The following is a 17,065-nucleotide window of genomic DNA, read 5'->3' as shown; positions in this document are numbered from 1 at the left end:
ATAAATAATCCAGTGTGGGAACAGACTTGTTTTAATACAATGTAGGAAGTTTAATGGAAGCACAGAAGATATATGCCTAATTTGAGAAAAGGGAGGGGGATTAGAGAAATAGGAAGGAAACTTTAAACTTGTCTATTTGTCTATTAGATTTATGGCCTATTAGACCTTAAAGTCTAATTAAAAACTGAAAGATAAAGAAATAATTCAATTATAGTATGAAAAGAACTGTGGTTCTAATGCACAATACACAGAAGTGATTAACTCTACCTGGGCAGAGGAAAAGATCAGAAAAAGTTCCAATGAGAAAGTGCAGTTGATGTGGAGCCAAATACTTGGAAAAGACCAACCTCCCAAGCCTGTATTCCTTCCCCAAGTCTCTCAAACTTCACCTGCAGATTTTTAGAAAAACCCCTGTCATCTATTGGAGGTAGGCACCTGAATACTCAGTCCCTCCACTACTACTTACTCTGAGCCCAAAGGACTATCTCTCACTGTGCTCCTTATGTTGATTACAAGAATCCCTAAACTCCCAAGTCACCCTATCTCTCTCCTTCTAATCCCACTCCAGCTCTCTACAACCCTCATTTAATCTTACGGTACGCTGAAAAACGCACCCCAGCAAAGATATGTGGTTCTAAACTTGATGTAGAAAAAGACTCTTTGCAGATTTGAGTAAATTGAGGATCCTATGAAGGAGAGATTCTCCAGGTAGGACTTAAATACTGTTCTCAGAGGGGAGAGCAAAGATTGAAGCAATGCTGCCACAAGCCACAGATGGCCAAAGCTGAAAGAGGCAAGGAATGAATTCTTCCCTAGAATCTCTGGGAGAGCAGCTCTGCAGACATTCTGATTTCAGCTCAGTAAATAGTAGAGTTTGGACTTAGCCTCCAGAACTTTAAAAAAATAAATTTCTGTTGTTTTAAACTACCTTGTTTGTAGTAATTTGCCATAGTAGCCACAGAAAATGATTGTGGTCTCCATTTCTCCCCATGCCCAACTCCTTAAGTCCTCTGAAACTCACAATCCATTGTTAGCAAAACCTCTCTAGCCTCAATATTTTTTCTAAATGTTCACTCCATCCTCTTGAACCAGTCTCTCTCCGGAAGATGCAGACTTTCCAGCAGCCCTGGAGAATAGGCAAGTGCTACTTTTTTGTCCCATCTCCCTTCTAGAGGCCACATCATATTCATATTTGCAGACCATTCAAACTCCTTTCTCCTTAAAAATTCCCAGTCTTGAATAGAATATCACTAGATTCCATTACTCTGTACCCCTCATTGCTATTGTCCCCTACCATCCTCTGGGTCACTTCTTTTTCTTAGCTGATAATTTCAAATCCTGGCTCACTTTTATTTTCTCTGAGAACATTGAAGTAAAGTGGAGAACTTTCTCAAAATTCCCATTACAGTGACCTACCCCTGTCATCCCATCTGTCTTCTCTCCTGTAGCTATAAATGAACTGTCTGTGTTCCTATCTAGAGCCAAGCTTGCCTTACTTAGATATAAATATATGCACTGGATCCCATGCCTTTCCACCTTCTCAAAAACAGAACTCCAACAATTCTCTCCTCTAAATCCATCTCCGCTGGATCATTCTCATCAACATGTAAGTGTACTGCTATTTCCCTCATCTTAAAGAACCCTCTCATTCCCACTTCCTCAGAATACTACTCCAATTGTCTTCAGATCTTTACAGCAAAAATCTTTGAAAGAATTATCTATGTGTTTGTAATTCTCTCAAAAACCTATTTCAACCACGCATTTACTCTATTACACCTAAACTGTTTTTGCCAAGATCTCTAATGACCTCTGCACTGCTAAATCTCAAGGTCAATTCTCAGTCCACATCTACCTGATTTATCAGGATCTATATGAATTTGATATGGTTAATTCCACCTTACTCAAAAACACTTTTTCCTTGACTTCTAGATACCATACTCCTGATCCTAAACCTCACCCCACCCCCCAGCCATACATGCATACCTAACTAGCTTTTCCCTCACAGTCAATTTATAGGTCATATAATAGGTTCTCTGCTGGACTTTATATGCACTATTTCATAGTTTCATAGTCCTCATGGCTTAAAATACCATCTGGATAATAAAACTCTCAGAATTTATGTCACTAATTTTGGATCTCTTTACTGAACTTCCCTGGATTCAAATAGCCAACTGACTATTCCACAATTCAACTGAAAAACCAAAACAAGTTATCCAATATAGGTGTATCAAATTTAACCTAGCCAAAACTGCTCTCCTAAGAGCCTTCCCCATTTCAGTTAATGGCAACTCCATTCTTCCTGTTGCTCATGCCAAAACTTTCCCTCACATCCCAATTTACCTTCACAATATATTTAAACTCTGACCTCTTTGGTATGTCCACTGTTACTAACCTACTCCAAGGCACTATCTTGTCTCACCTGAATTTTTGCAATAGGCTCTTGGCTCCCTACTTCTACTACTGCCCTCCCTACAGCAGATAAGTTTATATATTTTGAAACTTTCAAATCATTCCTATTATTCTCTAAAGTCTTTACAAGTCCAGAAGTCTCTCTGCCATCTCCCCTTCTTCCAATCACTATCTCTGCCATCTCCCCTTCTTCCAATCACTATATCTCAACTCTTGTTTCTCTCCCTGTAGCTCATTCCTGTCAGGTCACATTGGTCAGCAAGATCCAAATATTTCTGACATCTCCTAGGCACTCTTCAGTCTCAGGTCCTTTGTATTGTTTATTTTTTATTTAGAATAAATATCCTCTATTTAAAAAGTTCTTCTTCCAGATATACACTGTTTCTGCAAGTCTTCATTTAAATGTCACCTTCTTAGTGAGGCCACTTAAAACTAGCTCCTTTCCCTAGCATGACTGACTGATCACTCTTACACTTGTCTATTTTTTTCATAGCATTTAAATAACTATTTAACATACTATAGAAAGTATTGTCTGTCTTCCCCAACTAGAATCTAAGTTCCAAGAGATCATGCATTTTTGTATATTTTATTCAGATATGGTTCCCAGCTGAAAGAGAACAGTGCCTAGTGAATGCTATGAACACAATAAATATTTGTTGAATGAACAAAACTTCAAAAACTTGTCAGGCATCCAGATTAGGACAGAAATTGCAGGGAGAAGGAAAGGTATGTGCAAATGCATGAAAATGAAACATTTTAAAAAATACAAGTGGGCTGGGGATGTGGCTCAAGCGGTAGCGCGCTCGCCTGGCATGCGTGCGGCCCGGGTTCGATCCTCAGCACCACACACCACAAAGATGTTGTGTCCGCCGAGAACTAAAAAATAAATATTAAAAATTCTCTCTCTCTCTCTCTCTCCTCTCTCACTCTCTCTTTAAAAAAAAAAAAAAATACAAGTGGTCCCTTATACTGCTCTATACCTGCTATCTCTAATTCTTCCTCTCCCAGTCTTATATGATGCATGCTACAATGATTTTTCTCCATTACTTTATAGAAACTCTTCATTAAGGTCACTAAATTACCATGTTGTTAAATCAAATAACAGTGTTCAAAAGTCCAATTCTCATTTAAATCAGATCATTCCCTTCTTTTGACATAGTTTCTTTCACTTAGCTTCTAAAACAGCACATTCTTCTGGGTTTTCTCCTGTCTAGTCTATTTTCTGTTGGTTATTCTTTATATCTTTAATAACATTGGAGTTCCCAGATCTCAACTCTTGGATCTCATCCCTTCTCTATTTACATATTCACTCTGGGGCTATTATTCAGTGTCCTGACTTTTAAATCTTTATATATATATATATTAGTTATAGATGGACACAATCTTTATTTATTTTATGTGGTGCTGAGGATCAAACCCAGTACCTTACATGTGCTAAGCAAGTGCTCTACCATTGAGTCACAACCCAGCCCCTGACTTTTAAATCTTAATGCTGATGATTCTCACATTTATATTCTCAATCTACATTCTTCCCTGAACTTGATTAATTCATCTGCTCACTCCTCATCTCCTATTTAAATGTTTATTATTATTTCAAATTTAACATGTCCTAAATTCCCCCTACCCCAAACCTGTTCCACCATGTTCTCTTCATTCATTTAATGGTAACTCCATCCTTCCAGTTGCTCAAGACAGAAACTTCTCTTTCTTTCACATCCACTCTTATCATCAATCATGCTTTCAAAATATATCTCCATGGGTCACTTACCACTATATGTACTGCTACCACTCTGATCCAAGATGCCATTCTCTTTCATATACATTACTGCTACAATTTCCTAAATGGTATCATTACTACTACCTTCTCCCTCACTGTCTATTCTCAAAGCAGCAACCAGAAACATCCTACTAAACTTAATTTATTAATAACTCCTACGTTATAAAATCCTCCAGTAGCCTTCCATGTCACTCAATCTTTGTGATAGCCTACAGAATACTATACAATTTGTTACTTCTTCCCTTTCTCAACTCCCCTATCTACATACCTTTTTTACCTTTTCACTAAGTTCCTGCCACTTGGGCCACTTTGACACGCTTCCAGTGCTGAGCCAATGCATTCCTTTTTTTCCTTTGTATCAACTCTTCCTTCAAAAACTATAGGGGTTGCTCACTTCCTTCAAGTCTCTGCTCAAATATCCCTTTCTTAATAAGGCTTCCCATTCAAACTATTTACAATTGCACATCTGTCACCATTTCCCTTTCCTGATTTATTTTTCTCCATTGATTTATCGGTCTAACAAAAACCTAAGTAATTTTCTTATTTAATGTGTTATCTGTTTTCTCTTACTGAAATGTAAGCATAGTGGGGTCATGAATTTTTTTTATCAAAAAATCATGAATTTTTTTATCAGAGCCTAGAACAGTTCCTTGCATACAGCAGCTACTAGATAAACATTTGTAGAAAAAAAAAATGAGTAGGGATGAATGAAAGAACTTTCCAATAGTAAAATCTGCCCAATATTGGAATGGACCTATTGAAAGCACTGAGCAGATGTCAAGAAAATAATGGGCAAATAATTTTAGAAGGAATTTCTACAAGAGAGAAGAAGTTGAACGAGGAACGCTTTCAATATTAAGGCTTGGGACTGGGGTTGTGGCTCAGTGGTAGAGCACTTGCCTGGCATGTATAAGGTACTGGGTTCGATTCTCAGCACCACAAATAAATAAGTGAATAAAATAAAGGTCCATCAACAACTAAAGACATTAAAAAAATTAAGGCTCAATGCAGCTTCCAAAAATTTCATCAAAAATAAACTTTAAAATCAATGATCATGGGACTGGGGTTGTAGCTAAGTGGTAGAGTGCTTGCCTAGCAAGGGTAAGGCACTGGGTTTGATTCTCAGCACCACATATAAATAAAATATAATAAAGGTCTATCAACAACTAAAAAAAAATAAAAACAAAAGATCACTCTCTATTGCATTGGCAGTAAAACACAAGAACACAGAACCTCCATACAAATTACCGCATCTCACATATCTGAAAGATAACCTAACATAAAAACCAAGTCCATCACTGGAAAAAAAAAAAAAAAAAAGCCAGTCAGGAAAATCAAATTTCATTTTACTAATTAGGAAACCACAGCTGAACTGCCCTCCCCAATAAGCTGATTCTTACACAGTTCCTAAATTAATAAACAGAGCTCTCACCCATACAAATACTCCTGCTAGAAATCAGGGACTCTTCCTTAATGTCTTCCTTAACACTGTTACATCCCATATCAATGACCTCACCAAAGAGCACCACAGAAGTCAGAACCACACCACTGGAATATCCTTCCAGGGTGAGTTACCATCTAAACAGACATTAGAGACAGTGGTTAGAACTCAGTGGAGCCCCAGTTTCAACATTTCACAGCTAAGTAATTTCAACATCTCTTAAGTCTCAATTTCCAGATTAAAATAATTTTATACTATATAAAATTATAGTATATAAGGCACTGAGCCCACGTATGTACAGTGCCTTGTATGCGACCTGCTACATAGACAGCTGTACTCAATATCTGTAGCTCCTAGCCAGCCCGCATCTCAGCTATCTCTAAATACAAAATATTCTGGTCCACATCCAATTCTCCTGAATAAGATCCTTCATCTAGAAACAGCATCACTCCTATTTTACTTAAATCCTACCTGTACATCAAGGAGACCCAGTTCAAGTTCAAGTTCTCCCCAGTCTTCCATCACCCTTCGCCTCAGGCCAGCTTCTTTTCTAAAGGAGCGCTCCCAAGGAGTGAGCTCCCTCCCTCGAACCTTTAAGCCAGCATCCCTAACAATCAAGTTTGTATCGAGCACTGGAAATCTTTATAGAAGCAGGGAATCGAGCAGTCACAAAGACAGAAACCCTTTCCCTCGAGGAGCTGGTGGCTCGAAGGCCCCCACCCTACCCGGCCCAGCAGGGCGTTTAAACCCAGCAGAGCCTAAGAAAAAAACCAGCCCCCCATAGCCGGGCAGCGGCGGCAGTCGGGATCCGGAAGGGCAGAGGACGGGCCAGACACCAGGCTGGCAGACCCAGGAGGCGCAAGCTCGAGAAAAGCACAGACTCTACCATTCTGGGGACGGCCACACCAGAGTCACAGGTCACTGACTTACCGCTCAAGTAGCGTGGGGAATGGCCACCCAGGTCCAGGAGCTCGGCGCGCAGCCGCAACCAGAGCTCAGGTTTAAATTACACAGCCGTTAGCGGTTGCCGCAACAGCCAATCACGTTCCGAGAAGGATGTGAAAAGACGCTCGGTTTCCAGGAAGTGGGCGGTGGAAGGGGCGGGGCCCCGCTGAAAGCGCTGAGGGGGCGTGGCTAGGGGAATTGGACTACTGGCGTGACAGGGATGCCCTTGGATTTTGAGCAGGTGAAGTGCCTTTGTTTTGAAGTGTGGTTGAAAAAAGGAAACACGCCTCTGACAAAATACCTTTATTAATCAGACTTCGGAAAGACTTGACAGCCGCCTCAGGTCTGCTGAAAGGTTTATATTGTTTACATAACTGGGAGACTACCTGCCTACATCTCACCATTTTTTTCTGCATATTTTCATTCCCAATTGTGATGCCAGACTCTTTATCGTTCACTTAAAAGCATTCCTCACTTTTGGGGGGGATGGGGGTGGGAGTGTACTGGGGATTGAACTCAGGGGCACTCAACCACTGAGCCACATCCCCAGCCCTATTTTGTATTTAATTTAGAGACAGGGTGTCACTGGGTTGCTTAGCGCCTTGCTTTTGCTGAGGCTGGCTTTGAACCTGTAATCCTCATGCCTCAGCCTCCGGAGCCACTGGGATTACAGGCGTGCCCCACTGCGGACGTCTATCATCAGTTTTTGGTTTATTTGGGAATATTTGAGAATCACAACTTTCCATCTTTGAAGAATCTATATAGTCAAGTGATGCAAGAAGTGCTTTTGCGTTAAGATATTTTGTCTATTTATAGATTTAGAGGTCAGTCTTCCTGCAGATCTGAATCCTACTTACATGAATCTTCTATAAATAGAAAAGTATTTAATGATTGACCAGTTGAAAAAAATACAATAAAAACTTCAGTAATAACAGTTTCAAATGTAATATGTTGAATATGGAAATTTCTGGTTACCTAGGAGTTAACTAGCACTGTATTTTGTTTAATTAATCTAGAACATTAAATTGCTCAATGCATATTTTGTTTCTTTAAATGAACCTTGTCATGGCTCTGCCATTTAATGGTTATTTAATTTTGACCAAGTTATTTAATCTTTCTAGGCTTCTGTTTCCTTGTTGGCAAAATGGAGATTGATAACAACATCCAATATATTTTTATGATGGTTTCTTTTGTTCAGAGACATTATAAAAACGCTTTCCTCCGAACACACTAATTCTGTAGCTACAACTTCAAAACTAAAATAAATAGAAAAAGGAGACAGGGAATTCAGAGGAAGAAAAGATGCTTTAAAGATAATAGGACAAGCTGGGGGAGGAGCGTAGTGGCTCATGCCTGTACTTCCATCACCTTGGGAGGCTGAGGTAGGAGGATCTGGAGTTCAAAGCCAGCCTCAGCAATTTAGAGAGGCACTACAACTCAGTGAGACCCTGTCTCTAAATAAAAATTTAAAAAGGACTGGGGATGTGGGTTAGTGGTTAAGAACCCCTGAGTTTAATTCCCAGTAAATAATAATAATAATAGGACAAGAATTCCAACACATTTTTAGAAAAATACTATCTTATCTTTAGCAGTTAAGATGTAAGTGCTTTGTAAGTATAAAATGCTTTTCAAAATGTAAATTCTTATCACACACAAATATAATTAACTGGGCTGAATTTAACCTGATCTTAGCTTGCTTTCCAGTCATTTTTGCTTTTTGATATAATAGACAAAGGCAGTAGCCCTGGATTAAGAGTCAAGAAATAACAGTTGTAGTTCAGCCTTTAGTTCTATGTTCCTAATTACAAATTCCTTATCTATAAAATAAACCAATTAAGTAAGGTCACAGTTTTATTGTGATACTTTCCTGCACTGGACACTGATTTTGTTCCTTTCCCTGTTTTCCTTTAAATTCTTTACCTGATTTTTTTCCTACCTAAGGCTGAATTCCAGGCAATTAAAATTTGGTTGTCCTGAGCCACACACCTCACATTTCAAAAAAAGCAAAGAAAAAGGAGAACAAAAAAAGCTGATTGCTAAAATCTTTTCTAAATTCCTCTTTAACAGATCAGCATTACTGAAACAAAAATCATCCAAGAAAAATGATCCCTGAGAAGGAGCCAAGCAAAAGTCACTGCAAATCAATAAACCAATAAAACAAAATAGAAATAGTGTACCTACATTTTATTAAACCACCTGATCTGATCATGTGTGCCATTCTAACTGGATGAATTGCATCAAGAAAAACTAACCAAGGCTGATAGAAGCAGAAAAAGTTATTGGGTGGAGAGAATAGAGATACAGTATTTGCAGCATCCTGTTCCAGACCTCTGGAGTGGCATAGCACCCTAGAAGTCTATAGTCATTGCCCTACACCTTCCAGGAACAGCAGAGCCTTGAAGACAGATCAACCTATGAGACTGCTCTCCCAAGCAGAAGCAATCATCTCAGGGGAATTGAATTGCCCCCTTCCAGGATCATAAGTTTGATAGATAAACATTTTGAGCAGCAAATAAAAATTCCTTCCTCTGATGATAAAGACTCTCTGGGGCCATCTCAAAGAACCAGAACTGAGATACTACTCAAACAAACCACAGTTTGACCAGACGGTTTAATTATGCATACTCTTTCCTAGTGCTCCAATTCTTCCTCCAGTTAAACCTAAAGCTCATAGCACCCAGAGGTAAGGCTGAGGTGCTTTATCTCACTTTACCTTTCCAATGAGGTCATATTGTTTGAACTTTATTTTTTCTGTTTTTCATCATTACAGAGTCTGTTTGTTTTGAGGGAGAATGATTGGATCTAATTTGTTGGAAACCCTCCCCCCATCAAAGTCAGGCATCTGGCCTGAGACTCCAGTAAAAATCTTAACTCCCCTTCATTCTTCTATTTTTTTGCTGCCAATGCAAAGGAACAGCAGTTGTAGAAAACAATGAATTCTGCTATTTGAGGTCTTTTTAGAATATATAGATGGAAATCCCCAGTAGATACACAGATAAATAAGGAGTTGAAAAGAGATGACTAGATTTGAGAGTCATCATGTAATAGTGGTCCCTTCACCTTCTGAATATAGCCCCCATTGCTCTAAGGTCCCCCCCTTCTCTTCTCCCATTTTCCCCCTCCCTAACTAACAAGATTAGAAAGACAGTGTTATCTTTTCTTCCCCTAGTTAATTGCCCTTGAACACATCCAACATAGGCAGGAGATGCCTGCAGAGAATCTGGGAAACTAATATCTCCCAAATTAACCTGTGAATCCTAACATGCCCTTGGTGCACCCTGGGAATCCCTACCAGAGCACACCTTGAAGAGGGTTATATTAAAAGCCCCCTGTTCCTCCTGAAAAAGAGTCAGAGCCTTTGGAACAGGAGTCGCCATGTTTCTCCTTTGCTAGCAAAGCAATAAACCTTCTTTTTCCTTTTTCTCAAAAAAACTGTGTCCTTATTATTAAATTGGCATTGATTGGCTTTGGTGACAGGGACTGAGTTTTCAGTTACAATCAATGAACATCAATAGAATTCATAGGTTTAGTGGTCAAGTTCCCCTGAATTCAATCCCAGTTACCAAATAGAAAAAAAAAAATGAAAAGAAATCACAGGCATTGATTACCCTATGGAGAAAGAGCAAGTGGAAGCACAAAGAGGGTAGAAGGTGAATGAGTACATGAGCATATGAATGAGGGAAGCCTGGAGCAGATCTTCTATCAGCAAGCTTCCCTTTATTCAGAGTTGGGGTCAATGGACCAAACACTTGATGTGGCTCATTTTCAGGGATAAAATGGCAGCTGGGCTTTACAACCAACTTTAGCAGAGCCAGCAGGGGCGGAGTTAGTTACTTTTTATGGGCCCTTTTGGCAAGGGGGGGGGGGCAGGGCCAGTTCTTGGAAGGAGTTTTGGCAGTAGGATCATTTAGGGCAGCGGGAAGACAGGTTGGTAACTCTGTCCTTGAATGTGGAGCCCCAGTGAATGTCAATGTTTGGAAGAATGATGGGAGGGTAGCAATAGGTAATGAGAGGTAGGAGGTGACCCCCTCTTCATGGAGGCCTGGAGAGATTATTTCAAGGAGGGACAGCCAGGAGCTAGGGATATGGCTCAGTGGTAAAGACATTGTCTAGCATGCCTAAAGCCCAGGGTTTTATCCCCAGTACGATGCAAAATAAATAAGTAATGGTCAAGGAAAAGACTAACATTCAATCTTGCCTTACACTAAAACAACAACTGTTTTAGTGAGAGCAGCCCTAGATGCAGAGATGAGAGCTGACACTTCTTTGAGCATAAAAAGAAAAGTAGTAATAGTTATAATAGACTTCAAGTTGGACGGAGGTTTTTTTTTTCAGGCTGGGGAGAAGGTGGCAGAGATGGACAGCAAATCACATAGGAAAGAGGGGATAGTGTGGATCCAGAATCAGAATAGGAACACCATAGATTAAAAAGTCACCTCTTCCTGTGAGGCAAGAAGAGAGGTGCCGCAGTCTGGCTGAGCACAATTCAGGAGCCACTTGTCAAAAGAAACTAACTTTATTTTTAGAACTACAAACGCCAAGCAAAACAGCTCCTCAGGAAAAAACCCTCAGAGCCCAACTGCCACCACCAGCTTCCCCCAAGCCTCTCACCCCCACCAGCCTCTCCACCTCCCACAATCCTCCTGCTCTTGAGGCCGATTGACTGGGTTGTGTGGGCGGAGCCAAAGAAGTCCCCCAATGAGCCAATCAGCTAGATGTTGCTGGGGCCACTGTGAGCCAATCATCAGCTGGCAGTCTGAAGGGCAGGGAAACAGCCCAATGAACATCACCGCAGAGGAGCCAATCAGCTAGATGTTGCTGGGGCCGCTGTGAGCCAATCATCAGCTGGCAGCTGGAAGTTTGCTGGCAGCTGGAAGTTTGCTGGGGCCCCTTTGGCTGTGGCTGTCAACAGAGAGGAAAGACCAGATGTGGATAGACATGAGTTTGCGAATCAAATTGCATTGTAAACCTTCAAAGTTATATGAATGTAGAGCTTTTACCTGTCACTTCATTTAAAATATTTGCTTCCTTTAAAAAAAATAAAAGCTCTATATTAAAAAATTGTTTTGATACTTTCATTTAAAAAAGACATTTTAGAGACATTATTCAGAGAACCAAAACTTCCTTATCTCTTGTAAATAGCTTCTCTTACAGAATAAAGAAATAATTAGGTTGTGCCAGAAACACTCAGTGTTGTTATATCAACTACCGCACAAAGATAACGTCTCTTAACATACAATTAATCAAAGAAAGAAATACAAAGCACTGGTTTCAAAATGGGTTGGCTGCTGATGAAAGCACCAAAAAATTTGAGAGGGAAAGATAAAGACACTGGATTGTAAATTTCTTTAAAAAAATTAGATGATGTCTATAAATACACCCACCTGAATAGGCTCATCCTTTCCTGCCTTGCAGGAAGGGAAAGTATAAATACTAAACATTCACCCTAAACATTTGTCATAAAGGTTTTCTACGTTCACCCTTAAAAGCAAATGTGAAGTATTTTTCTTCATAAAAATATGACTAGCAATTTTTGTTAATTCACAAAAGACCATTTATCTTCTCCATCATCTGAATTTCATCAAGATAGATGAATAGCTAAATGGTTTTTTTAATGTCATAGTTACCCTTTTAGATTTGATGGCATTATAGGAGAGGAAAAGAAAGAGCCATTCCCCACTCCTCCCACCCTAATACATGATGAAATAGCAAGGAAACAGCCAGCCATCTGCAAGCTAGGCAGAGAGTCCTTACCAAAAATGGATCAACTGGCACCTTAATGTTGAACTTCTCAGTCTCCAGAACTGTGAGAAATAAATTTCTGCTGTTTAAGCCATCCAGTCTATGATATTTCATTATGGCAGTCAAAACTTGCCGGGTTTCTGTTCTCTCAACTAAAAGGCTCAGGGGTCACTCTAGTTAAACTGGGCTAACTGGGCTGCACGAAATAACCACACAAGAGACACAAATACCTTTTTCTTTGGGGTTGCTGTGACGGCTCCTCTGACCTTAAGGGTCCGCAGAAAGAGAGAGAGAGCACGTGCTGACCCCTTTTATTGAGGAGAAGCTATTCAAATGAGGCAAGGGGCCAGGTTTCAGGGGGCTGAGTCTATCTTCATGATGTCCACTGTCAGCAGGTTGATTGACACCTGGGTAGGCCACACCCAAGGGCACAGTAAGAGAAGGGGACACACACAAGGCACTTCCATGGAAGATTCTATCCTAATCAGGGCAAGGGGTTATATTACAAAGGAACAGGTGAGCATAGCTTCACCCATGGGGCTGTAGCAAGACACACCCATTTCTGTGACTGAGCGCCTCAGCACCCAGCTGGGGAGTGTAACTCAGTCACCCATAGGGTTGGTCTCCCACACAAACTAATACAATTGTGTGTGTGTCAGTCTCTTTGAGTATATGTGTGATTATATATGGGGTGTGTGTGTGTGTGTGTGTGTGTGTGTGTGTGAATTGTCCACATTTTTAATGCATTTTTATCCAGTGGTTTTTATATTACCCACCCTTCCTTCTCAGGTTTTTGTCTGGAATATTTGTTTTAAATGTTTTCTCCCAGATTTCAATTTGTCTTTTGTCATTATTTATAATTGTTAGTCAAAAAATTTAGACATTGTCAAATTCATTAATTCTATTTTTTACTTCATTTGAATTTTGAGTCATAGTAGGTAGATATCTTTTTTCTATACCAAATACATGTTTCATTATACTAACTTATACGGTTTAATAGTTGGCATTCACATTCCTGGTCCATTTGGATTTTATTCTTCATTATGGTATGAGCTGGTGAATCTAATGTGGTCTTTCTCTAAATTAGTAGGACCTGGTTGTCTTACAAATACTTATTAAAATATTCATCTTTTCTCTAGTGATATGAGAAACCACTTTTATCACATACTAAATTCCCATACAAATTAGGACCAATTGTTGGAACTTTCTCTCTGGTCTATTCATCTATTCATGTGCCAATACCATGAGTGGATAAAGGATCAGATTTATGGTATATTTGTGTGTGTGTGTGTGTGTGTGTGTGTGTGTGTGTGTAGTGTGTGCTGGAGATTGATACCAGGAACTTATGCATGTGAGGTAAGCACTCTACCAACTGCGCTATATCCCCAGCCCAGATTTATAATATACTTTTATATTATAAATATATTTATATTTTATTTACTTTTATTTTCCTCTTTTACTTTTATTTTCCTCTTTCTCTATGTCTCTCTCTTTCTATCTTATTGTGCTATTTCTACTTTGTCAGGACCTACATGAATCTAGCATGTTTTTAAGGAGTTCAGTTTTCAATTTCCCAAGTTATATAATTTAAGCTCTATCTTCCTCTTCTTCCCCTCAGCCCTGACCTGCCTTTAGACTGAATCAAGAAAGCAGAAGCCACTTGATCAGATTTTTTCATCTTCCCTTTCCTCCTATGAAATCTACCGAGCTGAACTTAAATCTGTTTTCCTTCTTATCCCTACTCTTGTTAAAATGAAATTTCTCCACTTGAACTGTAACTCTAGTATCCTTTCGCTTTGTTAAGCTTTTCATTCTTTCAAATGTCCCTTCTCTCTCCTGCATCACCCATCTCTATCTATCTACTAAATCATTTCCATCCACACAAACTTTTCTGTTGACTATCAATAAAAAACTCCTTAACTTGACCCTTATTTCTCTTCAATAACACCCCACTTCTCTTTATCACTCATCTTTTCTAAAGAGCTATATCTAGTCTCCAACCTCTTTTATCTGGATTTGCATCTTCACCATTGTATTTATTTTGGTTTGGTCTTAAATGTCCATAAAGACCATGTGCCAAAGGCCCTGTGGTGGAACCTTTAGGAGGTAAAGCCTATGGGAGAAAGTTAGGTCAAGTGTATGCCTTTGAAGGGGATGTTGGGACCCTGGTCCCTTCTCTCTGCTTCCTGGGTGCCATGAGGTGAGCAGCTTTGCTCCACCATGCACTCTCCACCATGATATTCTGCCTTGCTATAGGTCCAAAGTGATGAGGCCAAGCAACCATGAACTGAAACCTATAATCATCAGACAAAATAATCCTTTCCTTCTTGTAAGTGGTTTGTGTCACTTTGACAGAAAGCTGACACAGCAATTAAAATTGCTCTTGTCAAGGTCACCAAGAACTCTGACATTATTAAATCTAATGGACTTTTGATCTCTCATTGGCATTTGATAGCAAGTGAAACTTTGCTCTCTTGGATCCTATAATTTCATATTCTCCTCTTCCTCAGATTCTTCCTTCTAAGCTTGACCTCTGATTGTTGAAGTCAGTCTTATTTATCTGTCCTTTCTGCAGAGGACTTCATCCAGTTCCATGGCTCTAAGTGCTTATGCCTTCTACATTTACACCTTTATCACAGAACTTTACTTTTGGTCTCCAGATTTACTCGATTGCTATTTATCTCTTTAGTTAGATGTCTTGTTAAACTTCTAAATTTTACTAGTCCAAAATACAACCTTTCCCTCAAGCCCATTCCTCTCCCATAATGCACCATCTCAATAAATTTACCATCATTCAGTTGTTCAAGCTAACAATTCAGCAGGAATCCTGCATTTACCTCTTTTCCTTATTTCCCATATGTGGCAGCCATGAATGTGCACCTCTCAGATCTCCAGTTGCAGGATTGTTGACTGACTGCCCAAGCTGCTGTACTCTGACATCCATCACTATGTTTCAAGCTGCACTTCCCAGCAGTCACTACTGAGAACAGCTGGTATAAAGGCAGAGAGACCTGGAACTCTTCTCATGGGAGACCTTGGTTTGAAGACTCCCCATTAACTTTGCTGAAACTTTCTTAGAATGGCATCATGTATTCAATTTTTCCTACCCTTCCTTTCCTTTTTTCCACATGGATTAGCTTGTATCTACTCTAATATCTCTTCCGATTACCCTCAAATGCATTCCAATTTTTCCTTCACAGTTGTTTCCCTCAAATCTCTTGCATGTCTTACCTGACTTTGTTGGTTGCTTCCCGAAAGATCTAAACCAACACATTGTAGTTGATCCATTCACATTTTTTATGTCATTTCTGTCTCCTAAATATATTTCTTGCATCCCTTCTTTATCCACTTCTCTCTATTGTCATCATCACTCAGGTGGAGCTATGATTCCCTCTGCCCCCATTATTGTAACAGTTGGCTATTCTTATTTATTTATTTTTGTTCTAATTAGTTATACATGACAGCAGAATACATTTTGACTCATTGTAAACAAATGGAGCACAACTTTTCATTTATCTGGTTATATACTACGCAGAGTCATACCATTCAAGCAATCATACATGTACATAGGATAATAATGTCTGTCTCATTCCACCATCTTTCTCACCCCCAAACCTCTTCCCTCCTCAGTCCCTTCTGCCCAATCCAAAGTTCCTCCATTCTTCCCTAGCCCACTCTCCATTTATGGATCAGCATCAGCTTAATAGAGAACAGTTGGCTATTTTTATGCCTTTCCAATCTATTCTCATCACAGTAGGTAGAGTGATTTCTTTTTTTAAAGTAAATCACCGTGTTACTGACATGCTTAATACCTTTCAGTGGCTTCTCATTATGCTTAAAAGTAAATTTTGCCCTCCTGCTATGTCCACCAGATGCCTTAAAACCTGGCTTCTTCTTCCCTCTTCAACTTCATCTCCTATTACCTTCCGCTAGTCCTGGTGCCCACCAAGTTTCAGACATCTTAGCATCCTTTCTTTTTCTACAAACAAACAGCTGAGTCCTCTGTTCTTCCTCCATCCTGAAATATTTTCTTCCAACCCTTCAGAAGGTAGGCTTATTTTTAGCTCTCAACTTAAACATCTTTATCAGTGCAGACTTCTCCAGCCAAGCTCAAATATCTACCCAACTTTGTTCTGACTCTTTTCTGCTAGGTAGTTATCACTCTCTGTAACTATTTTGCTTAGGTTTGTTTCTCCCACTTGAACAGAGGATAACAAGTTAAGGCCCATAACTGCCATTTGTTTAACAGAGGATATCAAGTTATGGCCCATAACTGCCATTTGTTTTTCAATGGCTCTACATCTAAGAATGGATGCTATATATTGAAGAGTTTGAAAATGTTAGACCAGGACGCAAGAAAAGACCACTGACTCCAATTAAAATCAAATTAAAGCAAGCTTATTATTTTGACCGGCCGGGCTGCTTCTTCCTCCCAAAACGGTGGGAACAAGACAGCCCTGCAGCTTTCTTGCTGCCCAGCTTTACAGCCCAAAAAGTTACACAAAGCGGGGGTTACAGATAACAGAACTCTGACAAGCATCACACTAATGGTAGTTTACATTTTTTTTGCTGGCCCCAACATCAGAATTTATGAGGACCATTAGAGCCTCAGAGAGGGTCGTTGTCTGGCCAGGGAAGGCCAAGATTTGTGAGGTGTCACTAAAGTTTCAGAGAGGGCTGCTATCTGGTCAGAGAGCCAGGCATGGGTGAGTTCAAGGCACGGGCAGGCATTCCAAGAAGGTTCAGAATTT

The sequence above is a fragment of the Urocitellus parryii genome, chromosome 1 (assembly GCF_045843805.1).
Source record: "Urocitellus parryii isolate mUroPar1 chromosome 1, mUroPar1.hap1, whole genome shotgun sequence".
NCBI classification, from domain to species: domain Eukaryota; kingdom Metazoa; phylum Chordata; class Mammalia; order Rodentia; family Sciuridae; genus Urocitellus; species Urocitellus parryii.
Note: the sequence above shows the minus strand (reverse complement) of the source record.